This window comes from Phyllobates terribilis, unplaced genomic scaffold (assembly GCF_046119375.1).
Source record: "Phyllobates terribilis strain yellow unplaced genomic scaffold, ASM4611937v1 Scaffold_138__1_contigs__length_4804227, whole genome shotgun sequence".
Classification (NCBI taxonomy): Eukaryota; Metazoa; Chordata; class Amphibia; order Anura; family Dendrobatidae; genus Phyllobates; species Phyllobates terribilis.
The window spans coordinates 574,793-589,065 of NW_027362898.1; the positions used below are offsets into that span (position 1 = coordinate 574,793).

A 14,273-nucleotide genomic window follows, 5' to 3' on the forward strand; every position below is an offset into this window, starting at 1 on the left:
ACAACTGGACGACGCCATGGTTCTACGGAGACGTCGTTCGATTTGTGGGGGAACATCAACTGAAGGGACTCAAGCCCGACTTGTGGAAGCCCAAAACTATCCACAAGCTCATCAGAGCCAAGGATGACGTGGAGAACATCACAGGACTTCACCAGGACACGCTGGAGACTGTGTGGACAAATGTGTCGTCTGACAGGCTGACCAACGGGCACAAGGACTTGTTGTGGATGGCGATTCAGGGCGGACTGCCCGTCCGGTCATTCATGCATGCCCGGAACCTGTGCAAGACCAGGTACTGCCCAAGGTGCCCCTTCGTGGAGGAAACATCTTTGCACACTTTTTGGGACTGCGGATTTGCACAGCGCCTGTTGACTGCCCTTGAGGACGACCTGAGGAACTCTGTCCCCAGGGCGAGCCTATCGCACCATTCTGTGCTTTACGGACTCTTCCCTGGGGTTCATACCGTTGGAGCCATCCAGGAGGCTTATGAACTGCTTCAAGGATGCCGTTTGGGTCGCCAGGAACCGGCTCATCTTGAGGAGGGAGAGGATGTCCATCCAGGACTGCCGCAGGCTGATCCACAGCCTGCTCAGAGACTATTCCATCGTGGATGGTCCGGAGGACGAGGATGAGGACTAAACCCCTCCTCCCCCTCTCCCCTTATGTGTCTTGTCTTTCAATAAACCTTCGGGCCTGTGATTTTCCCCTCCCCATCCCCTTTTTCCCAATCCCCATCCCTTATCACGATTCGTCGTACTGTATTGATTGACATGCTTTTTCTTTCAGATTGAGTGTTTTGTGTAGCATAGGGGTGTGATGTGTCTAGTTAGTGCGTCGTATCCTCATGCTATGTAAATATGATGTAGAATTCTGTGTGTACTGGGCTGCGGCACTGTACACTGTCTGTTAACTTATTTTTTGTGCTAATAAAAGATATCTGTTCTTATCAGTTTAATATCTGATACGTCCCCTATCTGGGGACCATATATTAAATGGATTTTTAGAACAGGGAGATGGAAAAAGAGCTTGCTCTGTCCACTCCACGCATTGACCTGGTATTGCAGTATCTCCAGGACCGGTGCACCCCTTCTTTAATGCAGTTTCTAAAATCAGAAAGAATTGAATTCAATGCTTTTTGTTCATTTTGCTTGTTTGTCGGATTTTGGGATGGACTCTTTGGCTTTGCTTTTCTTCTCCTCATTGGATTTTTCATGTTAAAAGTTGCAGAAGCCAGATGACAAGCTCATTTTGGTTCAACTTCAGCAACTGTGCATTGCATTGCCATGTAATGTAATGTAATGCAATGCTATCTATCTAGCTCTCCCTCTATACTTCCTTTTGGATAAACAGACATATTAGGCAAGCATTTTGGAGCTTTCACCTAAATAACTACAGGTGGTGAGATAAGCTGCACAATATAATTGACCTTTCAGTATATTGTTGCACACACACCATCTATTTAGCAAATGCCCTTGTTATCAACAGCAGCCTTTTAAACTCACCTGAGCTAACAGGTATGTGAGCTGGTTACTCTGCTGCGCTTAAAATTTCTTTTTTGGTTTGCTACAATGCCTTTTCTGAAACGTTGTCTCCCTCTGCTGGAACACTGACTTCTTTCATTTAATGCCTGCAGACTATAAAAGAGAAACCAACCCAAAAAGTTTGGTTGATTAGTCTGTGGCATTCTTTTAAACTGTTGCTTATGGCGGTCTCTGTGAGCTTCTCAGTGACATTCAGCCATCCAGGTATCCCGCCTGCAGTAGACGGAATGTGGCAATGGAACGCTGGCTGCGCGTGTCATAATAGGCTCTGAGCCTTTATATACCTGCGCACAGCAGCAGCCACCTTCAGTCTGCTGCTGGACAGCCAGCAGCAGCAGCAGCAGGAGAGGTAATTAATCAGCAACCCTCCTGCTAAGGGTAGACAGCTGCTCGTTCCACCCCCCCCCCCGCCTTAATTGGTTCTCCTCCCTTCCAACGGTGTTGAGGCGGGTGGGAACAGCCGGGGGTTGAGGGTACTGTGCTAAAAGAGGTGGAGTTATGCAGATCTAAAACGCGTGGATTGCAGCAGCAGCAAGCCGAAAAGTGCAGGCATGTGAGGGATCTAGAGGTTGTCAGCATGTCTTCTTAACGGGAGTCCAGGAGGCCATCTCCACAAATGGACTTTTCAGAATCCTTGGGTGGCACCGTAGTCGGAAACCAATTCTGGTTATCGCTTCTCGGCCTTTTGGCTAAGATCAAGTGTAGTATCTGTTCTTATCAGTTTAATATCTGATACGTCCCCTATCTGGGGACCATATATTAAATGGATTTTTAGAACAGGGAGATGGAAAAAGAGCTTGCTCTGTCCACTCCACGCATTGACCTGGTATTGCAGTATCTCCAGGACCGGTGCACCCCTTCTTTAATGCAGTTTCTAAAATCAGAAAGAATTGAATTCAATGCTTTTTGTTCATTTTGCTTGTTTGTCGGATTTTGGGATGGACTCTTTGGCTTTGCTTTTCTTCTCCTCATTGGATTTTTCATGTTAAAAGTTGCAGAAGCCAGATGACAAGCTCATTTTGGTTCAACTTCAGCAACTGTGCATTGCATTGCCATGTAATGTAATGTAATGCAATGCTATCTATCTAGCTCTCCCTCTATACTTCCTTTTGGATAAACAGACATATTAGGCAAGCATTTTGGAGCTTTCACCTAAATAACTACAGGTGGTGAGATAAGCTGCACAATATAATTGACCTTTCAGTATATTGTTGCACACACACCATCTATTTAGCAAATGCCCTTGTTATCAACAGCAGCCTTTTAAACTCACCTGAGCTAACAGGTATGTGAGCTGGTTACTCTGCTGCGCTTAAAATTTCTTTTTTGGTTTGCTACAATGCCTTTTCTGAAACGTTGTCTCCCTCTGCTGGAACACTGACTTCTTTCATTTAATGCCTGCAGACTATAAAAGAGAAACCAACCCAAAAAGTTTGGTTGATTAGTCTGTGGCATTCTTTTAAACTGTTGCTTATGGTGGTCTCTGTGAGCTTCTCAGTGACATTCAGCCATCCAGGTATCCCGCCTGCAGTAGACGGAATGTGGCAATGGAACGCTGGCTGCGCGTGTCATAATAGGCTCTGAGCCTTTATATACCTGCGCACAGCAGCAGCCACCTTCAGTCTGCTGCTGGACAGCCAGCAGCAGCAGCAGCAGGAGAGGTAATTAATCAGCAACCCTCCTGCTAAGGGTAGACAGCTGCTCGTTCCACCCCCCCCCCCCGCCTTAATTGGTTCTCCTCCCTTCCAACGGTGTTGAGGCGGGTGGGAACAGCCGGGGGTTGAGGGTACTGTGCTAAAAGAGGTGGAGTTATGCAGATCTAAAACGCGTGGATTGCAGCAGCAGCAAGCCGAAAAGTGCAGGCATGTGAGGGATCTAGAGGTTGACAGCATGTCTTCTTAACGGGAGTCCAGGTGGCCATCTCCACAAATGGACTTTTCAGAATCCTTGGGTGGCACCGTAGTCGGAAACCAATTCTGGTTATCGCTTCTCGGCCTTTTGGCTAAGATCAAGTGTAGTATCTGTTCTTATCAGTTTAATATCTGATACGTCCCCTATCTGGGGACCATATATTAAATGGATTTTTAGAACAGGGAGATGGAAAAAGAGCTTGCTCTGTCCACTCCACGCATTGACCTGGTATTGCAGTATCTCCAGGACCGGTGCACCCCTTCTTTAATGCAGTTTCTAAAATCAGAAAGAATTGAATTCAATGCTTTTTGTTCATTTTGCTTGTTTGTCGGATTTTGGGATGGACTCTTTGGCTTTGCTTTTCTTCTCCTCATTGGATTTTTCATGTTAAAAGTTGCAGAAGCCAGATGACAAGCTCATTTTGGTTCAACTTCAGCAACTGTGCATTGCATTGCCATGTAATGTAATGTAATGCAATGCTATCTATCTAGCTCTCCCTCTATACTTCCTTTTGGATAAACAGACATATTAGGCAAGCATTTTGGAGCTTTCACCTAAATAACTACAGGTGGTGAGATAAGCTGCACAATATAATTGACCTTTCAGTATATTGTTGCACACACACCATCTATTTAGCAAATGCCCTTGTTATCAACAGCAGCCTTTTAAACTCACCTGAGCTAACAGGTATGTGAGCTGGTTACTCTGCTGCGCTTAAAATTTCTTTTTTGGTTTGCTACAATGCCTTTTCTGAAACGTTGTCTCCCTCTGCTGGAACACTGACTTCTTTCATTTAATGCCTGCAGACTATAAAAGAGAAACCAACCCAAAAAGTTTGGTTGATTAGTCTGTGGCATTCTTTTAAACTGTTGCTTATGGCGGTCTCTGTGAGCTTCTCAGTGACATTCAGCCATCCAGGTATCCCGCCTGCAGTAGACGGAATGTGGCAATGGAACGCTGGCTGCGCGTGTCATAATAGGCTCTGAGCCTTTATATACCTGCGCACAGCAGCAGCCACCTTCAGTCTGCTGCTGGACAGCCAGCAGCAGCAGCAGCAGGAGAGGTAATTAATCAGCAACCCTCCTGCTAAGGGTAGACAGCTGCTCGTTCCACCCCCCCCCGCCTTAATTGGTTCTCCTCCCTTCCAACGGTGTTGAGGCGGGTGGGAACAGCCGGGGGTTGAGGGTACTGTGCTAAAAGAGGTGGAGTTATGCAGATCTAAAACGCGTGGATTGCAGCAGCAGCAAGCCGAAAAGTGCAGGCATGTGAGGGATCTAGAGGTTGACAGCATGTCTTCTTAACGGGAGTCAAGGTGGCCATCTCCACAAATGGACTTTTCAGAATCCTTGGGTGGCACCGTAGTCGGAAACCAATTCTGGTTATCGCTTCTCGGCCTTTTGGCTAAGATCAAGTGTAGTATCTGTTCTTATCAGTTTAATATCTGATACGTCCCCTATCTGGGGACCATATATTAAATGGATTTTTAGAACAGGGAGATGGAAAAAGAGCTTGCTCTGTCCACTCCACGCATTGACCTGGTATTGCAGTATCTCCAGGACCGGTGCACCCCTTCTTTAATGCATTTTCTAAAATCAGAAAGAATTGAATTCAATGCTTTTTGTTCATTTTGCTTGTTTGTCGGATTTTGGGATGGACTCTTTGGCTTTGCTTTTCTTCTCCTCATTGGATTTTTCATGTTAAAAGTTGCAGAAGCCAGATGACAAGCTCATTTTGGTTCAACTTCAGCAACTGTGCATTGCATTGCCATGTAATGTAATGTAATGCAATGCTATCTATCTAGCTCTCCCTCTATACTTCCTTTTGGATAAACAGACATATTAGGCAAGCATTTTGGAGCTTTCACCTAAATAACTACAGGTGGTGAGATAAGCTGCACAATATAATTGACCTTTCAGTATATTGTTGCACACACACCATCTATTTAGCAAATGCCCTTGTTATCAACAGCAGCCTTTTAAACTCACCTGAGCTAACAGGTATGTGAGCTGGTTACTCTGCTGCGCTTAAAATTTCTTTTTTGGTTTGCTACAATGCCTTTTCTGAAACGTTGTCTCCCTCTGCTGGAACACTGACTTCTTTCATTTAATGCCTGCAGACTATAAAAGAGAAACCAACCCAAAAAGTTTGGTTGATTAGTCTGTGGCATTCTTTTAAACTGTTGCTTATGGCGGTCTCTGTGAGCTTCTCAGTGACATTCAGCCATCCAGGTATCCCGCCTGCAGTAGACGGAATGTGGCAATGGAACGCTGGCTGCGCGTGTCATAATAGGCTCTGAGCCTTTATATACCTGCGCACAGCAGCAGCCACCTTCAGTCTGCTGCTGGACAGCCAGCAGCAGCAGCAGCAGGAGAGGTAATTAATCAGCAACCCTCCTGCTAAGGGTAGACAGCTGCTCGTTCCACCCCCCCCCCCCCCGCCTTAATTGGTTCTCCTCCCTTCCAACGGTGTTGAGGCGGGTGGGAACAGCCGGGGGTTGAGGGTACTGTGCTAAAAGAGGTGGAGTTATGCAGATCTAAAACGCGTGGATTGCAGCAGCAGCAAGCCGAAAAGTGCAGGCATGTGAGGGATCTAGAGGTTGACAGCATGTCTTCTTAACGGGAGTCCAGGTGGCCATCTCCACAAATGGACTTTTCAGAATCCTTGGGTGGCACCGTAGTCGGAAACCAATTCTGGTTATCGCTTCTCGGCCTTTTGGCTAAGATCAAGTGTAGTATCTGTTCTTATCAGTTTAATATCTGATACGTCCCCTATCTGGGGACCATATATTAAATGGATTTTTAGAACAGGGAGATGGAAAAAGAGCTTGCTCTGTCCACTCCACGCATTGACCTGGTATTGCAGTATCTCCAGGACCGGTGCACCCCTTCTTTAATGCAGTTTCTAAAATCAGAAAGAATTGAATTCAATGCTTTTTGTTCATTTTGCTTGTTTGTCGGATTTTGGGATGGACTCTTTGGCTTTGCTTTTCTTCTCCTCATTGGATTTTTCATGTTAAAAGTTGCAGAAGCCAGATGACAAGCTCATTTTGGTTCAACTTCAGCAACTGTGCATTGCATTGCCATGTAATGTAATGTAATGCAATGCTATCTATCTAGCTCTCCCTCTATACTTCCTTTTGGATAAACAGACATATTAGGCAAGCATTTTGGAGCTTTCACCTAAATAACTACAGGTGGTGAGATAAGCTGCACAATATAATTGACCTTTCAGTATATTGTTGCACACACACCATCTATTTAGCAAATGCCCTTGTTATCAACAGCAGCCTTTTAAACTCACCTGAGCTAACAGGTATGTGAGCTGGTTACTCTGCTGCGCTTAAAATTTCTTTTTTGGTTTGCTACAATGCCTTTTCTGAAACGTTGTCTCCCTCTGCTGGAACACTGACTTCTTTCATTTAATGCCTGCAGACTATAAAAGAGAAACCAACCCAAAAAGTTTGGTTGATTAGTCTGTGGCATTCTTTTAAACTGTTGCTTATGGCGGTCTCTGTGAGCTTCTCAGTGACATTCAGCCATCCAGGTATCCCGCCTGCAGTAGACGGAATGTGGCAATGGAACGCTGGCTGCGCGTGTCATAATAGGCTCTGAGCCTTTATATACCTGCGCACAGCAGCAGCCACCTTCAGTCTGCTGCTGGACAGCCAGCAGCAGCAACAGCAGGAGAGGTAATTAATCAGCAACCCTCCTGCTAAGGGTAGACAGCTGCTCGTTCCACCCCCCCCCCCCCGCCTTAATTGGTTCTCCTCCCTTCCAACGGTGTTGAGGCGGGTGGGAACAGCCGGGGGTTGAGGGTACTGTGCTAAAAGAGGTGGAGTTATGCAGATCTAAAACGCGTGGATTGCAGCAGCAGCAAGCCGAAAAGTGCAGGCATGTGAGGGATCTAGAGGTTGACAGCATGTCTTCTTAACGGGAGTCCAGGTGGCCATCTCCACAAATGGACTTTTCAGAATCCTTGGGTGGCACCGTAGTCGGAAACCAATTCTGGTTATCGCTTCTCGGCCTTTTGGCTAAGATCAAGTGTAGTATCTGTTCTTATCAGTTTAATATCTGATACGTCCCCTATCTGGGGACCATATATTAAATGGATTTTTAGAACAGGGAGATGGAAAAAGAGCTTGCTCTGTCCACTCCACGCATTGACCTGGTATTGCAGTATCTCCAGGACCGGTGCACCCCTTCTTTAATGCAGTTTCTAAAATCAGAAAGAATTGAATTCAATGCTTTTTGTTCATTTTGCTTGTTTGTCGGATTTTGGGATGGACTCTTTGGCTTTGCTTTTCTTCTCCTCATTGGATTTTTCATGTTAAAAGTTGCAGAAGCCAGATGACAAGCTCATTTTGGTTCAACTTCAGCAACTGTGCATTGCATTGCCATGTAATGTAATGTAATGCAATGCTATCTATCTAGCTCTCCCTCTATACTTCCTTTTGGATAAACAGACATATTAGGCAAGCATTTTGGAGCTTTCACCTAAATAACTACAGGTGGTGAGATAAGCTGCACAATATAATTGACCTTTCAGTATATTGTTGCACACACACCATCTATTTAGCAAATGCCCTTGTTATCAACAGCAGCCTTTTAAACTCACCTGAGCTAACAGGTATGTGAGCTGGTTACTCTGCTGCGCTTAAAATTTCTTTTTTGGTTTGCTACAATGCCTTTTCTGAAATGTTGTCTCCCTCTGCTGGAACACTGACTTCTTTCATTTAATGCCTGCAGACTATAAAAGATAAACCAACCCAAAAAGTTTGGTTGATTAGTCTGTGGCATTCTTTTAAACTGTTGCTTATGGCGGTCTCTGTGAGCTTCTCAGTGACATTCAGCCATCCAGGTATCCCGCCTGCAGTAGACGGAATGTGGCAATGGAACGCTGGCTGCGCGTGTCATAATAGGCTCTGAGCCTTTATATACCTGCGCACAGCAGCAGCCACCTTCAGTCTGCTGCTGGACAGCCAGCAGCAGCAGCAGCAGGAGAGGTAATTAATCAGCAACCCTCCTGCTAAGGGTAGACAGCTGCTCGTTCCACCCCCCCCCCGCCTTAATTGGTTCTCCTCCCTTCCAACGGTGTTGAGGCGGGTGGGAACAGCCGGGGGTTGAGGGTACTGTGCTAAAAGAGGTGGAGTTATGCAGATCTAAAACGCGTGGATTGCAGCAGCAGCAAGCCGAAAAGTGCAGGCATGTGAGGGATCTAGAGGTTGACAGCATGTCTTCTTAACGGGAGTCCAGGTGGCCATCTCCACAAATGGACTTTTCAGAATCCTTGGGTGGCACCGTAGTCGGAAACCAATTCTGGTTATCGCTTCTCGGCCTTTTGGCTAAGATCAAGTGTAGTATCTGTTCTTATCAGTTTAATATCTGATACGTCCCCTATCTGGGGACCATATATTAAATGGATTTTTAGAACAGGGAGATGGAAAAAGAGCTTGCTCTGTCCACTCCACGCATTGACCTGGTATTGCAGTATCTCCAGGACCGGTGCACCCCTTCTTTAATGCAGTTTCTAAAATCAGAAAGAATTGAATTCAATGCTTTTTGTTCATTTTGCTTGTTTGTCGGATTTTGGGATGGACTCTTTGGCTTTGCTTTTCTTCTCCTCATTGGATTTTTCATGTTAAAAGTTGCAGAAGCCAGATGACAAGCTCATTTTGGTTCAACTTCAGCAACTGTGCATTGCATTGCCATGTAATGTAATGTAATGCAATGCTATCTATCTAGCTCTCCCTCTATACTTCCTTTTGGATAAACAGACATATTAGGCAAGCATTTTGGAGCTTTCACCTAAATAACTACAGGTGGTGAGATAAGCTGCACAATATAATTGACCTTTCAGTATATTGTTGCACACACACCATCTATTTAGCAAATGCCCTTGTTATCAACAGCAGCCTTTTAAACTCACCTGAGCTAACAGGTATGTGAGCTGGTTACTCTGCTGCGCTTAAAATTTCTTTTTTGGTTTGCTACAATGCCTTTTCTGAAACGTTGTCTCCCTCTGCTGGAACACTGACTTCTTTCATTTAATGCCTGCAGACTATAAAAGAGAAACCAACCCAAAAAGTTTGGTTGATTAGTCTGTGGCATTCTTTTAAACTGTTGCTTATGGCGGTCTCTGTGAGCTTCTCAGTGACATTCAGCCATCCAGGTATCCCGCCTGCAGTAGACGGAATGTGGCAATGGAACGCTGGCTGCGCGTGTCATAATAGGCTCTGAGCCTTTATATACCTGCGCACAGCAGCAGCCACCTTCAGTCTGCTGCTGGACAGCCAGCAGCAGCAGCAGCAGGAGAGGTAATTAATCAGCAACCCTCCTGCTAAGGGTAGACAGCTGCTCGTTCCACCCCCCCCCCCGCCTTAATTGGTTCTCCTCCCTTCCAACGGTGTTGAGGCGGGTGGGAACAGCCGGGGGTTGAGGGTACTGTGCTAAAAGAGGTGGAGTTATGCAGATATAAAACGCGTGGATTGCAGCAGCAGCAAGCCGAAAAGTGCAGGCATGTGAGGGATCTAGAGGTTGACAGCATGTCTTCTTAACGGGAGTCCAGGTGGCCATCTCCACAAATGGACTTTTCAGAATCCTTGGGTGGCACCGTAGTCGGAAACCAATTCTGGCTATCGCTTCTCGGCCTTTTGGCTAAGATCAAGTGTAGTATCTGTTCTTATCAGTTTAATATCTGATTCGTCCCCTATCTGGGGACCATATATTAAATGGATTTTTAGAACAGGGAGATGGAAAAAGAGCTTGCTCTGTCCACTCCACGCATTGACCTGGTATTGCAGTATCTCCAGGACCGGTGCACCCCTTCTTTAATGCAGTTTCTAAAATCAGAAAGAATTGAATTCAATGCTTTTTGTTCATTTTGCTTGTTTGTCGGATTTTGGGATGGACTCTTTGGCTTTGCTTTTCTTCTCCTCATTGGATTTTTCATGTTAAAAGTTGCAGAAGCCAGATGACAAGCTCATTTTGGTTCAACTTCAGCAACTGTGCATTGCATTGCCATGTAATGTAATGTAATGCAATGCTATCTATCTAGCTCTCCCTCTATACTTCCTTTTGGATAAACAGACATATTAGGCAAGCATTTTGGAGCTTTCACCTAAATAACTACAGGTGGTGAGATAAGCTGCACAATATAATTGACCTTTCAGTATATTGTTGCACACACACCATCTATTTAGCAAATGCCCTTGTTATCAACAGCAGCCTTTTAAACTCACCTGAGCTAACAGGTATGTGAGCTGGTTACTCTGCTGCGCTTAAAATTTCTTTTTTGGTTTGCTACAATGCCTTTTCTGAAACGTTGTCTCCCTCTGCTGGAACACTGACTTCTTTCATTTAATGCCTGCAGACTATAAAAGAGAAACCAACCCAAAAAGTTTGGTTGATTAGTCTGTGGCATTCTTTTAAACTGTTGCTTATGGCGGTCTCTGTGAGCTTCTCAGTGACATTCAGCCATCCAGGTATCCCGCCTGCAGTAGACGGAATGTGGCAATGGAACGCTGGCTGCGCGTGTCATAATAGGCTCTGAGCCTTTATATACCTGCGCACAGCAGCAGCCACCTTCAGTCTGCTGCTGGACAGCCAGCAGCAGCAGCAGCAGGAGAGGTAATTAATCAGCAACCCTCCTGCTAAGGGTAGACAGCTGCTCGTTCCACCCCCCCCCCCCCCCCGCCTTAATTGGTTCTCCTCCCTTCCAACGGTGTTGAGGCGGGTGGGAACAGCCGGGGGTTGAGGGTACTGTGCTAAAAGAGGTGGAGTTATGCAGATCTAAAACGCGTGGATTGCAGCAGCAGCAAGCCGAAAAGTGCAGGCATGTGAGGGATCTAGAGGTTGACAGCATGTCTTCTTAACGGGAGTCCAGGTGGCCATCTCCACAAATGGACTTTTCAGAATCCTTGGGTGGCACCGTAGTCGGAAACCAATTCTGGTTATCGCTTCTCGGCCTTTTGGCTAAGATCAAGTGTAGTATCTTTTGAAAAGGCAGTTTTGTCCTTGGGCTGCCCTAGTAAATTGATGCATATTACACACTGGTTTGGTGCACTTGTTAGTACGCCAGGTGGCTCATAGAGTTATCTGATGGAAAACATGGCCCTCCAGGATCGAAGTCACTAGGCTGGGTAAGTGTGAGGGCTTTGGAGCAATGTGCCCCAGGAGTAGGCGCCCTGGTGGGAGTCCAAGCTTACTGGGACTGGGAACCCCAGAAAGATTTGGCTTCGTAGCACGCCGCACCTTTGCCAATCATACTTTCTGAGCAACCCCCCCTATTCCTGGCCTCTGGGCTAGGAAGGGGAATTTTTATAAACCCGGTCGGAGGTCCGGTCAGCTTTGGGCTGAGAAACCAACACAGGCTCCAGCTCCACTAGGGTGGCAGCCTAGATGGAAGCTGGGAGCACGAAAACGGCTCTTCTCCGGCTTCGGCTAGGGAGAGCATCGGAGATCCCTGACCCTCGCTGTGGCCTTCTGGCTCGGAGGGATGGGGATGGTTTATTGGGGACCCTCTCCTCCGGGAAGGGTCCACATGAATCCTCGCCTCGTGCGCTGTTTTGGTGTGACTTCGGTCACATTTTTCAGTGCCTTGGATGCAGCTTCAATCAAAAAAATCTGTTCTTATCAGTTTAATATCTGATACGTCCCCTATCTGGGGACCATATATTAAATGGATTTTTAGAACAGGGAGATGGAAAAAGAGCTTGCTCTGTCCACTCCACGCATTGACCTGGTATTGCAGTATCTCCAGGACCGGTGCACCCCTTCTTTAATGCAGTTTCTAAAATCAGAAAGAATTGAATTCAATGCTTTTTGTTCATTTTGCTTGTTTGTCGGATTTTGGGATGGACTCTTTGGCTTTGCTTTTCTTCTCCTCATTGGATTTTTCATGTTAAAAGTTGCAGAAGCCAGATGACAAGCTCATTTTGGTTCAACTTCAGCAACTGTGCATTGCATTGCCATGTAATGTAATGTAATGCAATGCTATCTATCTAGCTCTCCCTCTATACTTCCTTTTGGATAAACAGACATATTAGGCAAGCATTTTGGAGCTTTCACCTAAATAACTACAGGTGGTGAGATAAGCTGCACAATATAATTGACCTTTCAGTATATTGTTGCACACACACCATCTATTTAGCAAATGCCCTTGTTATCAACAGCAGCCTTTTAAACTCACCTGAGCTAACAGGTATGTGAGCTGGTTACTCTGCTGCGCTTAAAATTTCTTTTTTGGTTTGCTACAATGCCTTTTCTGAAACGTTGTCTCCCTCTGCTGGAACACTGACTTCTTTCATTTAATGCCTGCAGACTATAAAAGAGAAACCAACCCAAAAAGTTTGGTTGATTAGTCTGTGGCATTCTTTTAAACTGTTGCTTATGGCGGTCTCTGTGAGCTTCTCAGTGACATTCAGCCATCCAGGTATCCCGCCTGCAGTAGACGGAATGTGGCAATGGAACGCTGGCTGCGCGTGTCATAATAGGCTCTGAGCCTTTATATACCTGCGCACAGCAGCAGCCACCTTCAGTCTGCTGCTGGACAGCCAGCAGCAGCAGCAGCAGGAGAGGTAATTAATCAGCAACCCTCCTGCTAAGGGTAGACAGCTGCTCGTTCCACCCCCCCCCCCCGCCTTAATTGGTTCTCCTCCCTTCCAACGGTGTTGAGGCGGGTGGGAACAGCCGGGGGTTGAGGGTACTGTGCTAAAAGAGGTGGAGTTATGCAGATCTAAAACGCATGGATTGCAGCAGCAGCAAGCCGAAAAGTGCAGGCATGTGAGGGATCTAGAGGTTGACAGCATGTCTTCTTAACGGGAGTCCAGGTGGCCATCTCCACAAATGGACTTTTCAGAATCCTTGGGTGGCACCGTAGTCGGAAACCAATTCTGGTTATCGGTTCTCGGCCTTTTGGCTAAGATCAAGTGTAGTATCTGTTCTTATCAGTTTAATATCTGATACGTCCCCTATCTGGGGACCATATATTAAATGGATTTTTAGAACAGGGAGATGGAAAAAGAGCTTGCTCTGTCCACTCCACGCATTGACCTGGTATTGCAGTATCTCCAGGACCGGTGCACCCCTTCTTTAATGCAGTTTCTAAAATCAGAAAGAATTGAATTCAATGCTTTTTGTTCATTTTGCTTGTTTGTCGGATTTTGGGATGGACTCTTTGGCTTTGCTTTTCTTCTCCTCATTGGATTTTTCATGTTAAAAGTTGCAGAAGCCAGATGACAAGCTCATTTTGGTTCAACTTCAGCAACTGTGCATTGCATTGCCATGTAATGTAATGTAATGCAATGCTATCTATCTAGCTCTCCCTCTATACTTCCTTTTGGATAAACAGACATATTAGGCAAGCATTTTGGAGCTTTCACCTAAATAACTACAGGTGGTGAGATAAGCTGCACAATATAATTGACCTTTCAGTATATTGTTGCACACACACCATCTATTTAGCAAATGCCCTTGTTATCAACAGCAGCCTTTTAAACTCACCTGAGCTAACAGGTATGTGAGCTGGTTACTCTGCTGCGCTTAAAATTTCTTTTTTGGTTTGCTACAATGCCTTTTCTGAAACGTTGTCTCCCTCTGCTGGAACACTGACTTCTTTCATTTAATGCCTGCAGACTATAAAAGAGAAACCAACCCAAAAAGTTTGGTTGATTAGTCTGTGGCATTCTTTTAAACTGTTGCTTATGGCGGTCTCTGTGAGCTTCTCAGTGACATTCAGCCATCCAGGTATCCCGCCTGCAGTAGACGGAATGTGGCAATGGAACGCTGGCTGCGCGTGTCATAATAGGCTCTGAGCCTTTATATA

General features: G+C 45.7%; 10 non-coding genes and 1 pseudogene across 10 annotated transcripts; all 11 read left to right on the forward strand.

Moving 5' to 3' along the window:
* The first annotated feature begins 906 nt into the window (after positions 1-906).
* On the forward strand, positions 907-1,089 carry LOC141205451 (U2 spliceosomal RNA). Its single transcript, XR_012276216.1, has one exon. It is a non-coding gene; the product is annotated as a U2 spliceosomal RNA (small nuclear RNA).
* A 1,121-nt stretch (positions 1,090-2,210) lies between these two features.
* LOC141205211 (U2 spliceosomal RNA) lies at positions 2,211-2,401 on the forward strand. The gene has a single exon (XR_012275983.1). It is a non-coding gene; the product is annotated as a U2 spliceosomal RNA (small nuclear RNA).
* A 1,122-nt stretch (positions 2,402-3,523) lies between these two features.
* LOC141205213 (U2 spliceosomal RNA) lies at positions 3,524-3,714 on the forward strand. The gene has a single exon (XR_012275985.1). It is a non-coding gene; the product is annotated as a U2 spliceosomal RNA (small nuclear RNA).
* Positions 3,715-4,833: 1,119 nt separating this feature from the next.
* LOC141205214 (U2 spliceosomal RNA) lies at positions 4,834-5,024 on the forward strand. Its single transcript, XR_012275986.1, has one exon. It is a non-coding gene; the product is annotated as a U2 spliceosomal RNA (small nuclear RNA).
* A 1,124-nt stretch (positions 5,025-6,148) lies between these two features.
* On the forward strand, positions 6,149-6,339 carry LOC141205215 (U2 spliceosomal RNA). The gene has a single exon (XR_012275987.1). It is a non-coding gene; the product is annotated as a U2 spliceosomal RNA (small nuclear RNA).
* A 1,123-nt stretch (positions 6,340-7,462) lies between these two features.
* LOC141205216 (U2 spliceosomal RNA) lies at positions 7,463-7,653 on the forward strand. The gene has a single exon (XR_012275988.1). It is a non-coding gene; the product is annotated as a U2 spliceosomal RNA (small nuclear RNA).
* Positions 7,654-8,773: 1,120 nt separating this feature from the next.
* On the forward strand, positions 8,774-8,964 carry LOC141205218 (U2 spliceosomal RNA). Its single transcript, XR_012275989.1, has one exon. It is a non-coding gene; the product is annotated as a U2 spliceosomal RNA (small nuclear RNA).
* Positions 8,965-10,085: 1,121 nt separating this feature from the next.
* LOC141205404 (U2 spliceosomal RNA) lies at positions 10,086-10,276 on the forward strand. The gene has a single exon (XR_012276171.1). It is a non-coding gene; the product is annotated as a U2 spliceosomal RNA (small nuclear RNA).
* Positions 10,277-11,402: 1,126 nt separating this feature from the next.
* LOC141205518 (U2 spliceosomal RNA) lies at positions 11,403-11,518 on the forward strand (annotated as a pseudogene).
* Positions 11,519-12,042: 524 nt separating this feature from the next.
* LOC141205438 (U2 spliceosomal RNA) lies at positions 12,043-12,225 on the forward strand. Its single transcript, XR_012276204.1, has one exon. It is a non-coding gene; the product is annotated as a U2 spliceosomal RNA (small nuclear RNA).
* Positions 12,226-13,347: 1,122 nt separating this feature from the next.
* Positions 13,348-13,538, forward strand: LOC141205379 (U2 spliceosomal RNA). The gene has a single exon (XR_012276146.1). It is a non-coding gene; the product is annotated as a U2 spliceosomal RNA (small nuclear RNA).
* Positions 13,539-14,273: the final 735 nt, after the last annotated feature.